The sequence below is a fragment of the Xenopus laevis genome, chromosome 2L, assembly GCF_017654675.1.
Source record: "Xenopus laevis strain J_2021 chromosome 2L, Xenopus_laevis_v10.1, whole genome shotgun sequence".
Lineage (NCBI taxonomy): Eukaryota > Metazoa > Chordata > Amphibia > Anura > Pipidae > Xenopus > Xenopus laevis.
The window spans coordinates 116206305-116222770 of NC_054373.1; the positions used below are offsets into that span (position 1 = coordinate 116206305).

Here is a 16466-nt window from a genome sequence, read left to right on the forward strand (position 1 = left end):
CCATCTCCCATAGACACAATTTTATCCAAAAAATCCAAATTTTAAAAAAATATTTCCTTTTCCTCTGTAATAATAAAATAGTATCGTGTTTAGTACGTGGTCCAAACTTATATGTAATGAATTCTTATTGAAAGCAAAACCAGTGTGTTTTAATGTTTAAATGATTTTCTAGTAGACTTAAGGTATAAAGATCCAACATACTAAATCATCCATTTTCCGAAAACCCCCAGGTTCCAATCATTCTGAAAACAGGTCCCATAACCTGCATATATTAATTGCAAATGTCAAGGGTTTTAAAGTTGCTTGTAAATATAACTGCTACTGAAAGCAGTATCTGGCCATTTTCTATCCTGGTGCTTCTGACTTCTGAAAGAGTGTAGCATGAGCCAACTGATTGACAGACCTATGAAGAAGCATGCGAGTCTGACCCTCCGCTACATTCTTTCAAGCAGCAGTGCAGAAAGATACAAACAATGACTGCTATCAGTTAAAATAAACAAATAAGTTAAAACTATTAATCACTTCATGAATTAATGTATATTGGAAAGTAGCTTAGCATTACATTTTATATCACTTGACAAAATGGTACTTTTAGGTATAACTTCCCTTTAAATCCCAAATGGTATCATTAAGTTGTGAAATATATAAAAATGTGACTGAGACCTGAATTTCTCTGAGGTTTTTTTTCATTACTATCTTGTATAACTTCGAATAAAGCCACCAGTGTTACTAGTAAAGAAAATAGTAGCACGTGGATTCTCTCACTTCTGCATCAGTAGGTAAGGCCTGCATAATATGAACAGCCATGTTTCCTAGTCTTACATCCCTCCTGTACCTACCTGAGTACCCTGTAAGCCCTGCTATGGCATTGCTGCTGCTACAAGCACGTGCACACACTGGAAGCTTTGGCACACAGGATGGTACTGCCCACAGCTTACAATAATCAAGGTGAGGGGACTACTTACTGATCTCAGAAGAAGCGCTGCACATGCAGCTGTAGGGGCGCAGAGTTTGGCCTGGCCAGCTGTGACAGTGTCACTGCACAATCCCAACAGTCTGATCTTAGCTCTGCATCCTGGATTGTATGGAAAGCGGCTGCCTTCACAGCCCAGTGAAACCCCCTTCCTATCATTTTACCATATAAGGAGACAAAAGCATCACGCACTCTCACTCTTACAGGCTCCCTGCATCTGCCATCCAACACTTTCACTCTTTCTCAGGTTGTGGCTTTGTGAATTTTTAAAAAATATTTTTAAGATAATGTCTGTGCTGGAATTTTTCCTTCTATTGATTCAGACCCCCCCCCCCCCGTGGCACAGCAAATGGCCTTTTAAACAGATACTGTATAGAATGCCAGTCCTAATCCTAGAACACATTTACCCAGGTCAGCAGCCAAGAATAGGTACCTGACATTCTGCCTTAATGCAAGAGACATTTATAGGCTTTCCTGGAATTAATAGGACATTTTAACTACTCTCTATATAATAAACATGCAGAATGGACAAATAATCACTGTGAGTAAGTGCCCCAGCTGGCACGAAATGCGTTAGGCTTTTTGTCTCTCTTGTCCTAATACATGTTTTTGTATTTTTAACTGTATTTCATTGAAACCCACATTATGTTGTGTTGGTAACATTTTGCACAGGCAAGTGCTGAAGGTATTGCAGCTAGTCGAACAAACATCTGAAGTGTTGCTCAACATTATGCAATCACCAGTGGATGTCACTGTGACCCAGACCAGAATGTATTACATTGAGAAGCTAGCTTAGAGCAAGAGGATGGATAGGAGTCAGCCTCCTACACAGAATTAAAGATCTCAATGTACTAGTAGAACTGTGTATATGATAAAACTGAATAGCTACACATACTGTAAGTGGCACAAAGATAAATATTTACATATTTCACCTGGTCTTTTGAATATGATCCAAGAATGGTTAATAATGGAAAAATGTTTGATCCCCTGAGGTACATAAACAAAACAGTTAGCCAAATTGCCAAACCTGTTGAAAGCAAAACAGTTAGCCAAATTGCCGAACCTGTTGAAAGACTTTGCTTATCTCTATGTACCCAGTAGATATAAATAAAGTAGATGGAAGCCTGTGCCACTTAGTAGTAGTTGTTGGTACCAAGAACAAAATTTGCACATGGAATTATTTGAACAGTCAGGCAAATAAGATCTGTGTATAGTCATTATTATATAATATTTGTTTATAAAGCATACTCCGAGCAAAATTTGGGTATTATTATCATTTTCTAAATATAATAATATAATGCTCACTGCAATCTGTCTCTCTACATGAAGCTTTGTGTTGGAGTAGATGTACTGTATCATCAAGCAAAGGGATCAACACAACAAATGTATTTATCCTAAATATAACCTACTCAAACACAAAGCTACATTTAGAGAGAAAGATTGCTGAGCGTGGGATAGCAAAGAGCATCTAGACTTTTATCTGATAATATTTAGAAAATGTATTATATTGCTTATAATAAAATGTTATTTTCGTGATAACGCCCCTTTGAAACCGATTGAATGAAAAATCACAATAGCTGCAATGTGCATGGCTTGTGAAAGGGCTTTATTGAATTTATACTGTTTTAGAATGTTATCCTCAAAAGAGATTCACATCCATTCAGTCTCTGTGTTTTTGAAGCTAAAACTATTTTCCACACCTAATTTTAATTTATGATCTGCTCCAGTTGGCAGCTGCTCAAGCTTCCGTGCATGCATTGTACTGTGTGTATATAAAGCCACGCTGTACTGGGCAGTAGACACGCTAATGACTTCTAAAAACTCTCAGCTGCATGTATAAGAAGTTGGTAAAACTGGGAATGATGAGTTGGACTTGGCATGCACCTCTGTGTTTATTTTAGAAGTAGATTTTTTTGCCATCAAAGAAATTAGAATGTTAAACTTAAACTCAAGCACCACAGTTACATTTATTAGAAACCTATATTGCAGGACACACTGATTATATACTTTGCCGCAACAATTTAGGCTGGTCAGTGAAACTTGGTTTAAGATATTTACATTATATACTGTATATTTCAAAGAAAACTAATTATATCTGCTTTGCCTACTTTACAAACAACCTAAATAGAGTTCATTGCGTCTACCATAGTAAATAAAGTTATAGAAAATAGAAGTTAATAGTACCCCAAATTAATAAGTAAATATGTGAATCTGTGCCCAAGCAAATAATATTAAGGCTACAGTAGCCTTAGCTACTAGAAACATTTAAATTTTGAAAAACCCATAAAATGTTCTTTTTAATAAAGGGGGTTATTTATCAAAGGTCGAGTTTGTGAGTTTTTTCTACCTCGAATAAACTCACAACTCACATGTTTGCTTATTCATGAAAAACCTTAAATGTAAAAGACTTGAATGAATGCAATTAGGGGGAAATACTCGAATACTCTGATCAAATTATTGGTGAAAAAAAAGTGGATTAGCTTGAATTAATCAGGTTTTCAAGTGCAAACCACCGAAACAAACCCGAAAATCATGCAGGCTAAAAACATCTTCAGATGGTTCAAGTGACCTTTGCCATTGGCTTCTACATGACCTTGACAGGTTTTAGCTGGAGTATTTTCGGATTTCAGCTTTTTGCATAATAAATCTCAATAAATGTTAGTTTTTGTTTATCTTGAAAAATTCAAATTTTTACTGAAACTACCCTTGAAAAAATATTTTTTAGGGGTATCAAAATGTTTTTAATTGTTGCTGACCTGATTGTCTAAAAAGAAAAGTTAGAGGATTTGGGTCTAAAAGAAGTGGTGACAACATAGATTATATTTATCATGAAATTATTCTATTTCTTATTGTTCAATGCATTTAGTAGGAAGGGGGTGCAGAATAAGAGCAGGATATTAGGATTTTACTAGTCACAATAGTGCTTATCTCTTGCTGTAAACATGCACAGTGTTCTTCCAAAATGTCAACTAATATAAAAAAAAGGAAAAAAAAGTAGGAAAAAAATCAGTAGGTTTTTTGTCTCCATCTTGAAACTGAAATAGAGCTAGACATGTAAAACCAAATTTACTTTTGCTCCAGGTGCAGGTGTTAAAGCATTAAGTAGTGGAAAATTGCGCCCCATACGGTCCATGCACAATATATAGGGCTCTCTGGTGTTTTGCAGCCATACCACTACCTAGCCTGTGTCTGAATGAGTAACATTTTTCCTATTTCATCAACATTTCCTTACCTTATTTGTGTCATGTGAGGACATTTCCCCAACCCGCACTCCTATCCAATCCCTTATTTGTCACAGCCAAGTTATTCTCCCCCCCCCCATGTAACCATGAACTTAGAAATCTGCTTACTTTTACCCTCTTTCCCAAAAACACTGTTTTCTCTCTGGAAAACCCATTCTTTCTGAAACAAAGTTACCTCTGCCCATGATCTTCACATTACCAATTTCTTGAATCTGCTTGCTCTGAAACATAGCTTTCTTCTTTAAATACTGCCTCAGCTGCTGTGCTATCCTGTGGGGCTACACCTCAGTCATGTGTCCAGAGTAAGAGACAGTGTAGGAGGTGGTGACGGATACCTTCTCTCCCCACTACACATTTATAGTTCTTCCATCATCTCCATCATTATTATTTCCTTCCTTTGAAGTTCAATTCATCTCTTCTCCTCTGTCTCTATTTGCATTGCTGCCATATACAGTATGTACCTTTTGGACTATGCTCTCACTTTTTTGACAACTTTTCTGCTTGGCTTTCAGATTCCTTTCCATCCCTGCTGTCTCTAAGCCAGAGGTCCACACCCTTTGTCCCCAGTGAGAAAAATTCATGTAAAAAATGTAGAAAATCAACATAAGCATGCAAAACATTTCTGGGGGTGCCAAATAAGGACTGTGATTGGCTATTGATAGTCTCTATGTGGACTGGCAGTCTACAGAAAGCTTTGTTTTGCAGAACACATGGTTTGTATGCAACTAAACTTGCCTTCAAGCCAGTAGTTCAAAAATAGCAGTATCTAATGATTTGGCGAGCAACATGTTGCTCACAAGCCACTGGTTGGGGACCACGGCTCTAAGCTCTTTTCACTGACATCCTCCTCTGTGTTATGATTTTTCTATTCCCACCAGTAGTAACTCCCTTAAGCTCATATTCTCTAAACTCTGCTTAGTTTCCAAATCACTATGTCCCTATCCCCCCCCCTCTCTCTCTCTCATGAGATCTGCACTAGCTTCATCAAACACCTCCTTGGCTTCTCAGACATGTACATACTGCTAAATTTAGAATCACGTCTCCTCTTGTTTTATCTCTCTTTATTGTAATATCTCCACCAGGTCCTGCTAACTCCGTCTATTATAACACAATGACCCTTATTGAGCTTTCCAGGCTGTGACCCACAAGACACAAAGAACTGACATACAGTTCTAACAAGAGCTTTCTAAAATTAGTCAGCTACTTGTGAGCACCTCTGGTGGAAATCCTGGTCAGAATGTATTCTTTAAAGGAGAAGGAAAGAGATCATCACTGTAGGGTACCAAAATAGTAGACACCCCTCAATGATTCTTATTTCTCGAGACCACTGGCTGGTGCTCCTGTACTGCATGAGTGCTACACTGCAATCTTCTTCTGGATTTTTTCCTACGTTTGGGTGCGCATGCGCATTGATTGAAAAGTGAACTTAAGAGCAAAGAAACTACTTCTCTGCTGCACATATGCACTGGCCCAGAGTTGCAGAGAAAACCGTGGAAGAAGATTGCAATGTGGCACTCTTACAGAAGTACCCTGGGCCTATGTCGTTTTTAGCATTCAGAAGCATGTGCCCAGTGATTTTAACTTTTTGTCTCCTTAATAATCTCAGCTTGTCTCTACTTACCGTCCATACTTGGAACCCAGGTTACAGACTGTTTATAACTAATATGCTGATACTTTATATAAATTTGAAGCATTTGAAAACATTCTGCCCTTCTATATTGCAGGCTGTGTATAACAAAGAGTTGGGCTTTGTGCCATAGATAGATGGAAAAGTAGTTTTCAATGCTAACTTTACAGAATATTTGCTAATAATTAAGATTATAACTGGCAATCATTTCTACTCCAGCTGCTCTCCAGTTTATATCTTTATAATACACAAAAGTCATGAATGTCCTGTAAAGTATATCCTTATAAACGGTGCTTAGTGATGTCATTGGTTATAATTGGAGCTTAGTGTTGTCCTTCACATGACTCATTGAAACTTGTGTATTATAATAAATACCCCCTGTTGCAAAATATGAGGATATTAGAAATCACCTCAGAGTTCCATGACAAACATAAAAACACTCGCCTTTACAATAGTACTTTATTCACTATATAAATGGAGTAGCCTTTGTATGCATTTATAAACAAGTATTGTGTGTTACATTGTAAGGAGGCAGTTGCGAGACTTGCCACACAGAGAATTATTTTCAGGGCTCTGTTCATGACCATTAAGAAGAGCTATTTTGCACCCTTAGTGCTCCTGCACTTGCATGTGGTTTCTTTTTATGTAGGTGGGAAACTTTCAGATAAACACATGTCATATTTGCTCTAAGACACAACAAATCACCTTCCTTCTTTAACATCATGGGGACAGGCCTCGATTTGTTGAAAGGCCACAAAAGCCCAGGCCTAGGGCAGCAGGATTTTAGGGGCTGCACGCCACCCAGCCGCATCCGCATTGGTTCACACGACTGGGGATGTGCAGGAGATTTGATCGTTTTTAACATTTCTCAAGTGCAATCCCCAGTGCTCCGGAAGCTTCAAAGGAGATTTGTACATGTGCACACGTGAAGGGGGGGCAGGGGTGACGAGTGACAACAGGCCTAGGGGTGCCCGATATGTGGATCCGGTCCTGCACTGGGGACTGGTAAGTTTGCCTAGAGCCAGCATTTGATGTGTCAATTTGAGAGATCAGTAGTGTCAAAATTAAAACTATGATTACTGAATACTGTTGAAACTGAAAAAAATACAGAACTGGGGAGTAAGGAAGCCTGGTTTTCATTTACTTCCCTGAAATTGGCAAATTACATTATCACTGTGTGTTGTGAGATTTTTATGATGTCCCTAGGTTGATACCCTGAGATTGACTGGGTCTCCCTCTTGCTGTGGAGCGGTAACTTTAATTTTAGCCTTGCTAATGAAATAATAACAAATTATAGCAGCACATTAAGCAAACAGGAACAGTACTGTCAGTAAGAATGGACTCAAGCATACTTTGCTTTCTGTGATGCAAGAGATAAAAGTATTTATACAAATACAATACAGTATGCCTCTTAAACTTCAAAGCACTGCACAAATTGTGCTGAGGAAGTAACTAAAAGAAATTGGCTGGGGTTGAGTGTTTTCTGTATGGGCCTGTACATTTTATAGTATTAGGGATGAAGAAGTACCACCAAGTCGAATGCTTTCTGTTCTGTTTATCTGCGTCTGAAAGATGTTCCTTACATGTTCTTTCTATACTGGGGTCATTTTAAAAGCTCACGTTAGTTAAGGGAGGCAAGTGTTTCATGCAGCAGTGCTGTCTGTGAGTCAATGCATATTAATAAGATGCTGTCCCAAGATGACAATGTATCCAGCCTGGAAATATGAAATAAAGCAGTGCTTGGAACGAGATGCCTCGGTGGTTCTGTAGAAAAGTGAGTAATGGATTTGGTAATTTAACATCAAAGGAAACAAGATACATTTATTTCATATCTTGTGTAGTCATAGCAGAGAATTATGATGCATGATGAAGGGACGTGCCCCAAAACGTGATTGGTGCAAAAGATAATTATTCTTCTGTACTGAATTACATGTTATTGCGTACAAATCTGCTGCAAGGTAAAACTTGTATACATTTCAGCAACAGAGATGGAGAGAAAAATAGATCTAAATCAGGGGTGTCCAAACTTTTTGCAATGAGGGCCAGATTTGGTGAGGTGAAAATGTGTGGGTGCCGACCATTCAGCATGCCATTCTTAAAATCATTTAACTCATTTAAACAAGGAATCGAGTAGCCGTAGAAGTAATATTTGGGCACATTAGTGAAATGATCTGCCACTTGGTCTATACTGCTGCCTGTGTGCTGAAGGTGTTAGCTATAGACACGTACTGGCATGTAGTTCACTGTACTGGCACGTCAGTACATCTATTGACACCTTCAGCCCTAAAGAAGTATGTGAGAGCGGTGCATCAGTACATGCCAGTACGTGTCTATTGCTAACACCTTCAGCACACAGGCAGCAGTATAGACCAAGTGGCAGATCCTTTCACTAATGTGCCCAAAATATTACTGCTTCTGCTTTGCGATTCCTGATTGCACTGTGCTGGCGGGCCGCATTATTATTAATTTTATGATGGAGGCTGAGGGACGTTGTAAATTTGAAGACGGGCCGCATTTGGCCCCCGGGCCTGACTTTGGACATGCCTGAGCTAAACCAAACAATAGAAGGTAAAAATGTTGAATGTACACATTTTTGCAGTTTCCACGAATCATTTGTGAAGTGGTTTATTGAACTGATTTAAAGGAGAAGGAAAGGTTAAAACTAAGTAAGCCTTATCAGAAAGGTCCATCTAAATATACCAGTAAACCCCCAAAGTAATGCTGCTCTGAGTCCTCTGTCAAAAGAAACACAGCATTTCTTTCCTTCTATTGTGTACACATGGGCTTCTGTATCAGACTTCCTGCCTTCAGCTTAAACCTCATTGCCCTGGGCAAGAGCATGCTCAGTTTGCTCCTCTCCCCCCACCCCTCCCTTCTCTACTGTAATCTGAGCTCAGAGCAGGGAGAGACTCAGGCAGGAAGTGATGTCACACCACATTAATACTGCAGCTCCTATTCTAAACAAACAGAGAGTTTCTAGAGCTTTTTACTCAGGTATGGTAAAATATTCTGCAGAATAAATATAGCATTCTAGCTTGCACTATTGCAGCTAATCTATTGGCAATAAAATGCCTCTGTAGCTTTCCTTCTCCTTTAAGATGAGGGGCCCTTCCATAAGAGGGTATTTTAGGGTATTTTACATTTTTTTCTGGCTTATTGATTCATAATAATAAATTGCTTTTTGGATAATGATTTGGATAATGCTTTACTACTTGGGAAATTAGCCTTTCTTTTCCTTTTTGTATTAGAATTTTTCAAATTGCGTTACATATCTCAAACACTGTATACAACCTTTGTTTAATGTAAACATGGTAGCATAACACAAACATCATGGATTCCTTTGGAAGCAGGCCCACTCTTGCCTTATTCTGTAAATCATTAACACAACCATCAACTAAAGACTGAATTGACATAATGCTGGCATCCTTATGATGTGAATTACTGCCCATCTCAAACAAGGTGCAGCCATAATTAATTCTCTCCATAGATCATTCTGTAGCAGAACTGTGGTTCACACTAGTCAAGGTGTAGGCAAGAAGTGACTGCAGTAGCAGGTGAAAGAACAGTTTATGCTGTCACCAAGTGAAACAAAGGGATCAATGTATAAAGAGAGGGGGGAAATCTATCTTAATGCAGTGCAACATGACATGCAATTTCAATACCCTTTAGAAAGTGGCATGTATTGTACTGTGCTGGGCATTGCCAATTAACATTACCTGCAGTTTACCAAGGTTCCAGAACTGATGGAAACTCTGTAAAGTAATTTTTACAATTATATAATCAAGAAATGTAGGTGTCAAAAGTAAATGATTAAAAACATAATTTAAATAAAATCATTGCAAAAATGTTCCTTCTCTCTAACGAGATATACTTCATTTCAGGCTCACAGCACATAACTGGGATCTGTTTTGAATATTCTAAGAACTCTAATTTGTACTTTGCCATGAAGACAAGTACATGTATGGGATCTGTTACTCGGAAACCCATTTTCCAGAAGGCTCAGAATTTGGTGAAAGCCATCTCCCATAGTGTCCATTTTAATCAAATAATTCACATTTTTAAAAATGATTTCCTTTTTCTCTGTACCTTGTATTTGATCCCAGCTAAGACATAATTAATCATTATTGGAGGCAAAAAATCCTATTGAGTTTAATTAATTATTAATTTTTCATAAGACTTAAAGGGGTGGTTCACCTTAAAGTTCACTTTTAGTATGTTATAGAATGGTTAATTCTAATCAACTTTTCAATTGTCCTATATCTTTTCTTATTACGTTTTTGAATTATTTGCCTTCTTCTTCTGATTCTTTTCAGATTTCAAGGCTACAAATGTATTGTTATTGCTTCTTTTTATTACTCAGCTATCTATTCAAGCCCTTTCCTATTCATATTCCAGTCTATTATTCAAATCAATGCATGGTTGCTAGGGTAATTTGGGGTCTAACAACAGGATTTCTGAAATTGCAAACTGAAGAGCTGCTGAATAAAAAGCTAAATAACCCAAAAACCACATAGAATGAAACATGAAAACAAATTGCAATTTGTATCAGAATATCACTCTCTACATCATACTAAAAGTTAATTTAAAGATAACAACGATCTAAATTACAGAAAGATCCAGTACATTGCTTTCATATGTTATAGTAGCTGTATTATAGTTCTCTTTTATAAATGACATTTTCAGAAAAGCAACTATTATATAGTGAATAAAGTACCCCCTCTTGTAGATTATAAGGATATTATAAGTTACCGAGGAGTTTCATGACCATATAAAAACACAAGGCCGAAGGTTACTTTTAATATCCTCATATTTTGCAACTGGGGGTAATTTATTTATTATAATACACAAGTTTCAGTGAGTCATGTAACAGAAATGACATCACTATTCACCGTTTATAACAGATGACATCACTACTCACCGTATATAAGGATATAATTTACAAGATATTCATGGCTTTTGTGTATTACTATTATATATCCAGTATATACTATATAAAATAGTAAACATTTTAGTTTGTTTCTTTTTTTTCAGAACATTGAATTGATTGCAACCATTGTGTCATAAAGCTGTACATATATGTACATTTAAATGTAAAATTTGGCCACATTTTTTAGTGATTAAAAAAATGAAATTACTTTTTTGAAGTCATCAGAGTTGAAAATGAATGAAGTGAGGTTTAGTCTGCTTGTTTGCAGGTATTTGCTGTCTGTTGAAATCTGCATCTGAAATTGACTATTGGATCATACTGGGTTGCAACTATCCATGTAGCTGAGCTCAAATCTGTTTTATGAGAAGCCTGGTGCAAGGGGTGTAACTACAGAGGTAGCAGACCCTTTGGCTGCAGGAGGTATAGGGGGCCCCATTAGGCCCTGGTTTCAATATATATTGGTAATACAGTACACACTCTGTATAGCCTAAAATTTATTTGCTGTGGGGCCCAATAACCTCTAGTTAGGCACTGCCTGGTGCCACTATTACAATACAGATTAGTGCAGTAACCCCACAAATGAATGTGCTGCTGCTCAGTACAGTGGTAGTGCAACTGCAGACACTTGGAGGCCTATTTATCAAATTCTCATTTCAGTGATTTTAGAGGTTTTTAAACCCAGGATAAAATGAATTTTCTCTAAAACCATGAATGCCATCTAATTTATTGACAGATCCAAATCTAAAAAGCATGAACAACAACAAAAATGCAGGACGACCCAGAAATACAAAACAAAAACCTCTCATTCCTCAAATTTGTTCAGCAATTAATAGCGAAAAAAACTATGAAACTATAGAAAAATGTTACAATTGGATAAGGACAGCTCCCACTGACCTCTCTGTGACCTTGACAGCATGTGGAGGCCTATTTATCATGTCTTATTTTAGTGGTTTTAGAGGTATATGAAACCACAAATAAACTTTCTTTCTCTAAAACCACAAATCCCATGGAATTTATTAGAAGATTTAAATATAGAAAGCTGAACGTTATACAAATACCTCTAAAACATTTACTAGCTAGACATTTACTAGCGAATAAAAATATGAAAACCTCTAAATGTTTTAAAGGGGACCCGTCACACAAAAAATGATCCTATTTTATCATGTTCGTCAAGCAAAATAAACTTTAATTACACCAAATAAATTATTTGAATCTTGTTTCCATCAGTCTGGGAATTCATAATTATAGCAAGTAGACATGAGCCATTTTGTGGACACTGTTATTAAGACAAGCCTTGCATCATCTCAGAATCTTGTTTGTGCACCAGAATGGGGGACCTGATGTCCATCCCCATGCACTGGTTACACAATTAAACTGTTAAGAGAACTGGGGGAATGTGGGGAGAGCAGTGACATCAAGTAAGTGCTGAATGGAAAGTGAAAGTAATTGCTTGGCCCGCCTCTATGCGTAAGGCATAGAGGAGGGGCAAGCAATATTTGATTGACAGCTGAGATTTTTATTATACAGCTTTTTATATCTGGATGACAGATAAACTTTAAACTGGTACAATAGGATCAACTCAGCTCCCATTGACTTCTATAGGACCTTGACTAGGTGAAGTTTTGTATTAGAGTTTTTCAGTGGTTTTTACTCTTAATAAATCGCAAATTTTTACAGTTTTAGAGAAATATAGGAAAAACACGAACTGTTAGACATTCATGAACAAAATACAAATTTGATTGTTAGTAAATTGTCCCCTTAGATGGCAAACTTCTGTATTAGAGTTTTTTGTGGTTTTAACACTTAGCAAATCACACATTTGTCATGGTTTAAAGTAATCAAAAAAAACCAAGTTTTTTAGCATTAAAAAAAGATTTGTAAAACGAAATAAGGGAAGTAAACTAGCCCCTTTGCTATTTCCCATCTTAATTATAATCACAAACCTCAACTAGCCAATTCCCTTTATGTTCGTTAGCTGGTCATTATCCTTGCAACACAATCTCTAAAGAATTCTGACAGGCTCTGGGTTACTTTTCAAGACAAGTTTTTTTTCTGTCTTCCAAAACAGTGCCCCCTCTGTATCTTGGCCCACCTTATTGCTAATCTTGTAATGTGGCACTGCCCTCCCTTTTATCTCTGCACCATTTTTTGTTTTATCTGTCACACTGAGGAACAATAGAGAACATGAAAGACATTGCACTAAAGGGAATTATTAGATTTAATCTCCTGAACCATTTGGGTATTTGAGTATTCTAAAGGGTCTTTGCAATGGTCACAGTTTCTTTACCATGGGTCCACAACCATTTTTACCCATGAGCCACATTCAAATGTAAAATGAGTTGAGGAGCAACACAAGCATGAAAAACATTCCATGGGTGCCAAATAAGGGCTGGAGTTGGCTATCTGGTAGCTCCTGTGTGGACTGGTAGCCTACAGAATGGCCTGTTGAGCAGTATATCTGGTTTTATGCAACCAAAACTTGCCTCCAAGCCAGGAATCCAAAAATAAGCAACATTGCCACTGGGAGCAACATCCAAGGGATTGGTGAGCAACACGTTGCTCAGGAGGCACTGGTTGGGGATCACTGTTCTATACCATACCTGCCAACATTTGACAGGGGATAGAAATAGGAACAAAAAGTTATTCTGCACGGAGAAATGTATTTTGACCATGCCTATTTTGTGGCCACATCTCCTAAATACCATGTCCATTTTACAAAATTTGGCAAGTTGTGGAGAGTTTGAACACATTTATGGGGGTTTTAGAGGAGCATTTTATGACTGAGTTGCCAGAATGTATTGTATAGTGCCCTGCTTCTGTATTTCCATTTACTGTTCAAGTATAATAAAGCATTAAATTATATGATGGACACCTTTTAAATATCAATATTGGCTAGTTCCTCTGGATGAGTAAAAGTTTTACATGGGGCAGATTTATTTAACATTTCAAGTTTCCTGACAGTAAGGAAAGTTGTTTTTAAAAACATAAACTTTTACAATTCAGACAGCCAATAAGGGGGGGAAGATTACCTTTAAATTACCTTTGCATTTTTGAAAAATGTTGCTGTTTCGCTAATATTTTCGGCAAAGCGAACCAGGGCAAATTTGGTCATTACTACTCATTACTTCTTCAAACAATGCAGCAAAAGTCAGCTGTCCTCCAGCCAATAATCCAGTGTTTTATATGCACTTTAATATAATTTCAAAAGTCAGAAGCAGCAGTGCAGAGAATAGAGAGAGACAGTACAAGAATAATAACACTACAATTATTGACAATGTTTAATGTATATTGACAAGTTGATTAGAATAACTTTGTTTTTATTATGTAAAGCAATTTAAGTGGATTTTCCCTTTAAAGTTAGTATTTCTTATTACCATGAGCAGCAAGGGTACTTTTTAAAGTGAACCGCCTCTAAGTTGCCTCTAAAAGTTTAAGGGCATCCTGTTTGTAGTTTGTGCTTTGAAATGCCCCTGCAACAATGAACCAATGAGTAACTTGTGGCTCTCCAGCTATTCCTGAACTACAAATCGCAATATTCCACAGCACCGTCTGGCTTTGGTGGCATGAGTGCAGTCTAGACCCTGTTGTAAATCCTTATTAATTCTGTAACAACAATGCAATAAAATAACAGTTTTTTTAAACAATAATGTTGTTACCCTCAGTAGCAGGTATGTTAAACTACAAAAGTTCAACTCCATGACACTGTTTATTTGCTGTCAAAGTAATAACAATCCTCACCTGGGTGTCGGAGAGTGCCGGGTCTGTCCTCCAGTCAGAGAATGAGAAGGCTGGGGCAAGTCCTCTGGAGTTTTGATACCCAGTGAAATATTTAAACGAGTGTGATAATTAGGAAGATGAACATTCTTCTGCTTGCTGTGCTATTAATACCGTATCTCTAATAAAACAGCTCTTCCCTGCAGATAAGCATAGTGGCACCTCATAGCAAGCAGCCTTTTAAGGCTGTGACAGACATGTACTTGTGGATGGGATGGCACTGATCGGTATTATTATTCATAGCTCTCCAGTCTATTGAATTAGAACTAAATTCATTAGTAAATTGCTAAATCTGCATCCCACACAGGCCCACATATAGCAACCATAAGTTAACCCATGCTGTTAGTGTACACTAGAATGGCGCTGTAATGCCAATTTACCCTTAGATTAACAGGATAAGCAGAAGGGAACAGATAAAGGAAAATTGACAAAGGTGGAAGGAAGTTCCATGCCAAAAGAGCTAACAATTTATATGGGTGGCTAATTTACAGACACAGAGTGTCTGGAGCTCTGCCCAATACCCGACAAGAATGGACTAGATTCTGTGGTTGTACTGAAAGAAGCAGGTTTGGGTGCTTGCTAGATGGGGCACTTTCTCATTAGGCACAAATGAGTGCCCCAACATGGTTACCTGCACTGGCACCACGCTGGCACCAATGCAGGTGGCACAGAACTTGGGTGGGTGATGTTCTTGATAAAATATTATTGTTTCCCCAACCAGTTTGAGCTCTGTTAGCCTTTTAGACTGTACCTCCTGTGGGGGAAACACATTGTTTTATGATAAGTATTCTTTAAACCATACACAGGACATTAAAACCTGCAAACTCAATCCCTCCAGAGTGACTCACTATATTATTGGCCTGTATGTGGAAGCTTTCTCATAACCCACCCAACTGTTGTCTATTCAGAAATTGGCCAGGATTTTATTGAGCAAGTAAGAAAAATACATTGTTTTAGGACAGCACCAGTGAGTTGGTATTTTCTGCATAGGTTATAATCTAATTCTCAGTCCAAAGCTGGCACAGGTCTTCTAAGTCTTCTTCTTTCAGTTAGAAGACCTAGCTGTAGCACAATCGCCTTGTATTTTCAGTATCAATAAACACTTAAAGATGTAAAGGTATTTTGATATGTTCGCATACAAGTTAAATTACATACTAAAGGGTAAAAGAAGAGAGAATAGAAGTAAGCCTAATTTGTCGAAAACAGAAATCAGTTGAAGTTGCTTTGTACAATGTGGTTTTGGTTTCCAATTTCTGAAATAAACATTATGTTGTTCGGAAGTGACTAAATAAAAAAGGGAATTGGAGGTTCTCTGTTATGGAAACAGACTGTCCAAGATGAAGAAGAGGTGACTAGGCTGGCTATGATCACTTTGCATTATAATCTGCATGGCCCAAACAATAAACATCCTAATACTGTTTTATAATTCTTGTTAGAGGATTAAAGGATGCCGCAGTTATTTACGCAAAAAGATTTCTCAACAACTGCAAGAAGGGTTTTAGATTTCTCTCCTCACTGGGACCTTTTAAAAAGTCTAGTAGAGATACCCAACCAGAGCTGGCCCAAGTAGTATTGGTGTCCAACCATCTCCTGTCCGCTTGTACCAATGCCCACTGTTGTCTCCACTGTCGCTCACTCTAACCCCTTGGTTGTCATTTACTTGCTGTGCCTGCCCTCAACTGCCCCCTGAGCACATGCCACCTGTCTGGTTTAGAGCAGCACAGTCCAGTTTCTGTAGGGTCTGTCTGGCTCAAAACTATCTGTCCAGGTTTCAGAGCTCCAAAACTCAGACCAAATTCAGCCAATAGAGAGGTTGAAATGCACCAGTCACCTTTGGATATAGTGTAGTCCTACCCTTTTATGTCATAGTCCCACCCCCTAGATGCCACCAGCCTGCCCCTGACATCACTGCCCCACTCCCTC

At 37.8% G+C, this 16466-nt stretch overlaps 1 protein-coding gene across 3 annotated transcripts in view; it reads right to left on the reverse strand.

Moving 5' to 3' along the window:
• Nucleotides 1-14847, reverse strand: part of fhl2.L (four and a half LIM domains 2 L homeolog) — a 36713-nt gene extending 21866 nt beyond the window's left edge. Inside the window, exons 1-2 of one of the 3 annotated variants that reach the window (XM_041582374.1) lie at nt 14508-14675; nt 9559-9594 (exon numbers count right to left, since the gene is read on the reverse strand). The gene's annotated coding sequence lies outside the window, so the exon portion shown is untranslated. Of the gene's footprint in view, nt 1-965; nt 1081-9558; nt 9595-14507 lie in introns of those variants that run through there. The other 2 variants (XM_018247088.2, XM_018247087.2) reach the window with 2 other exon arrangements.
• Nucleotides 14848-16466: the final 1619 nt, after the last annotated feature.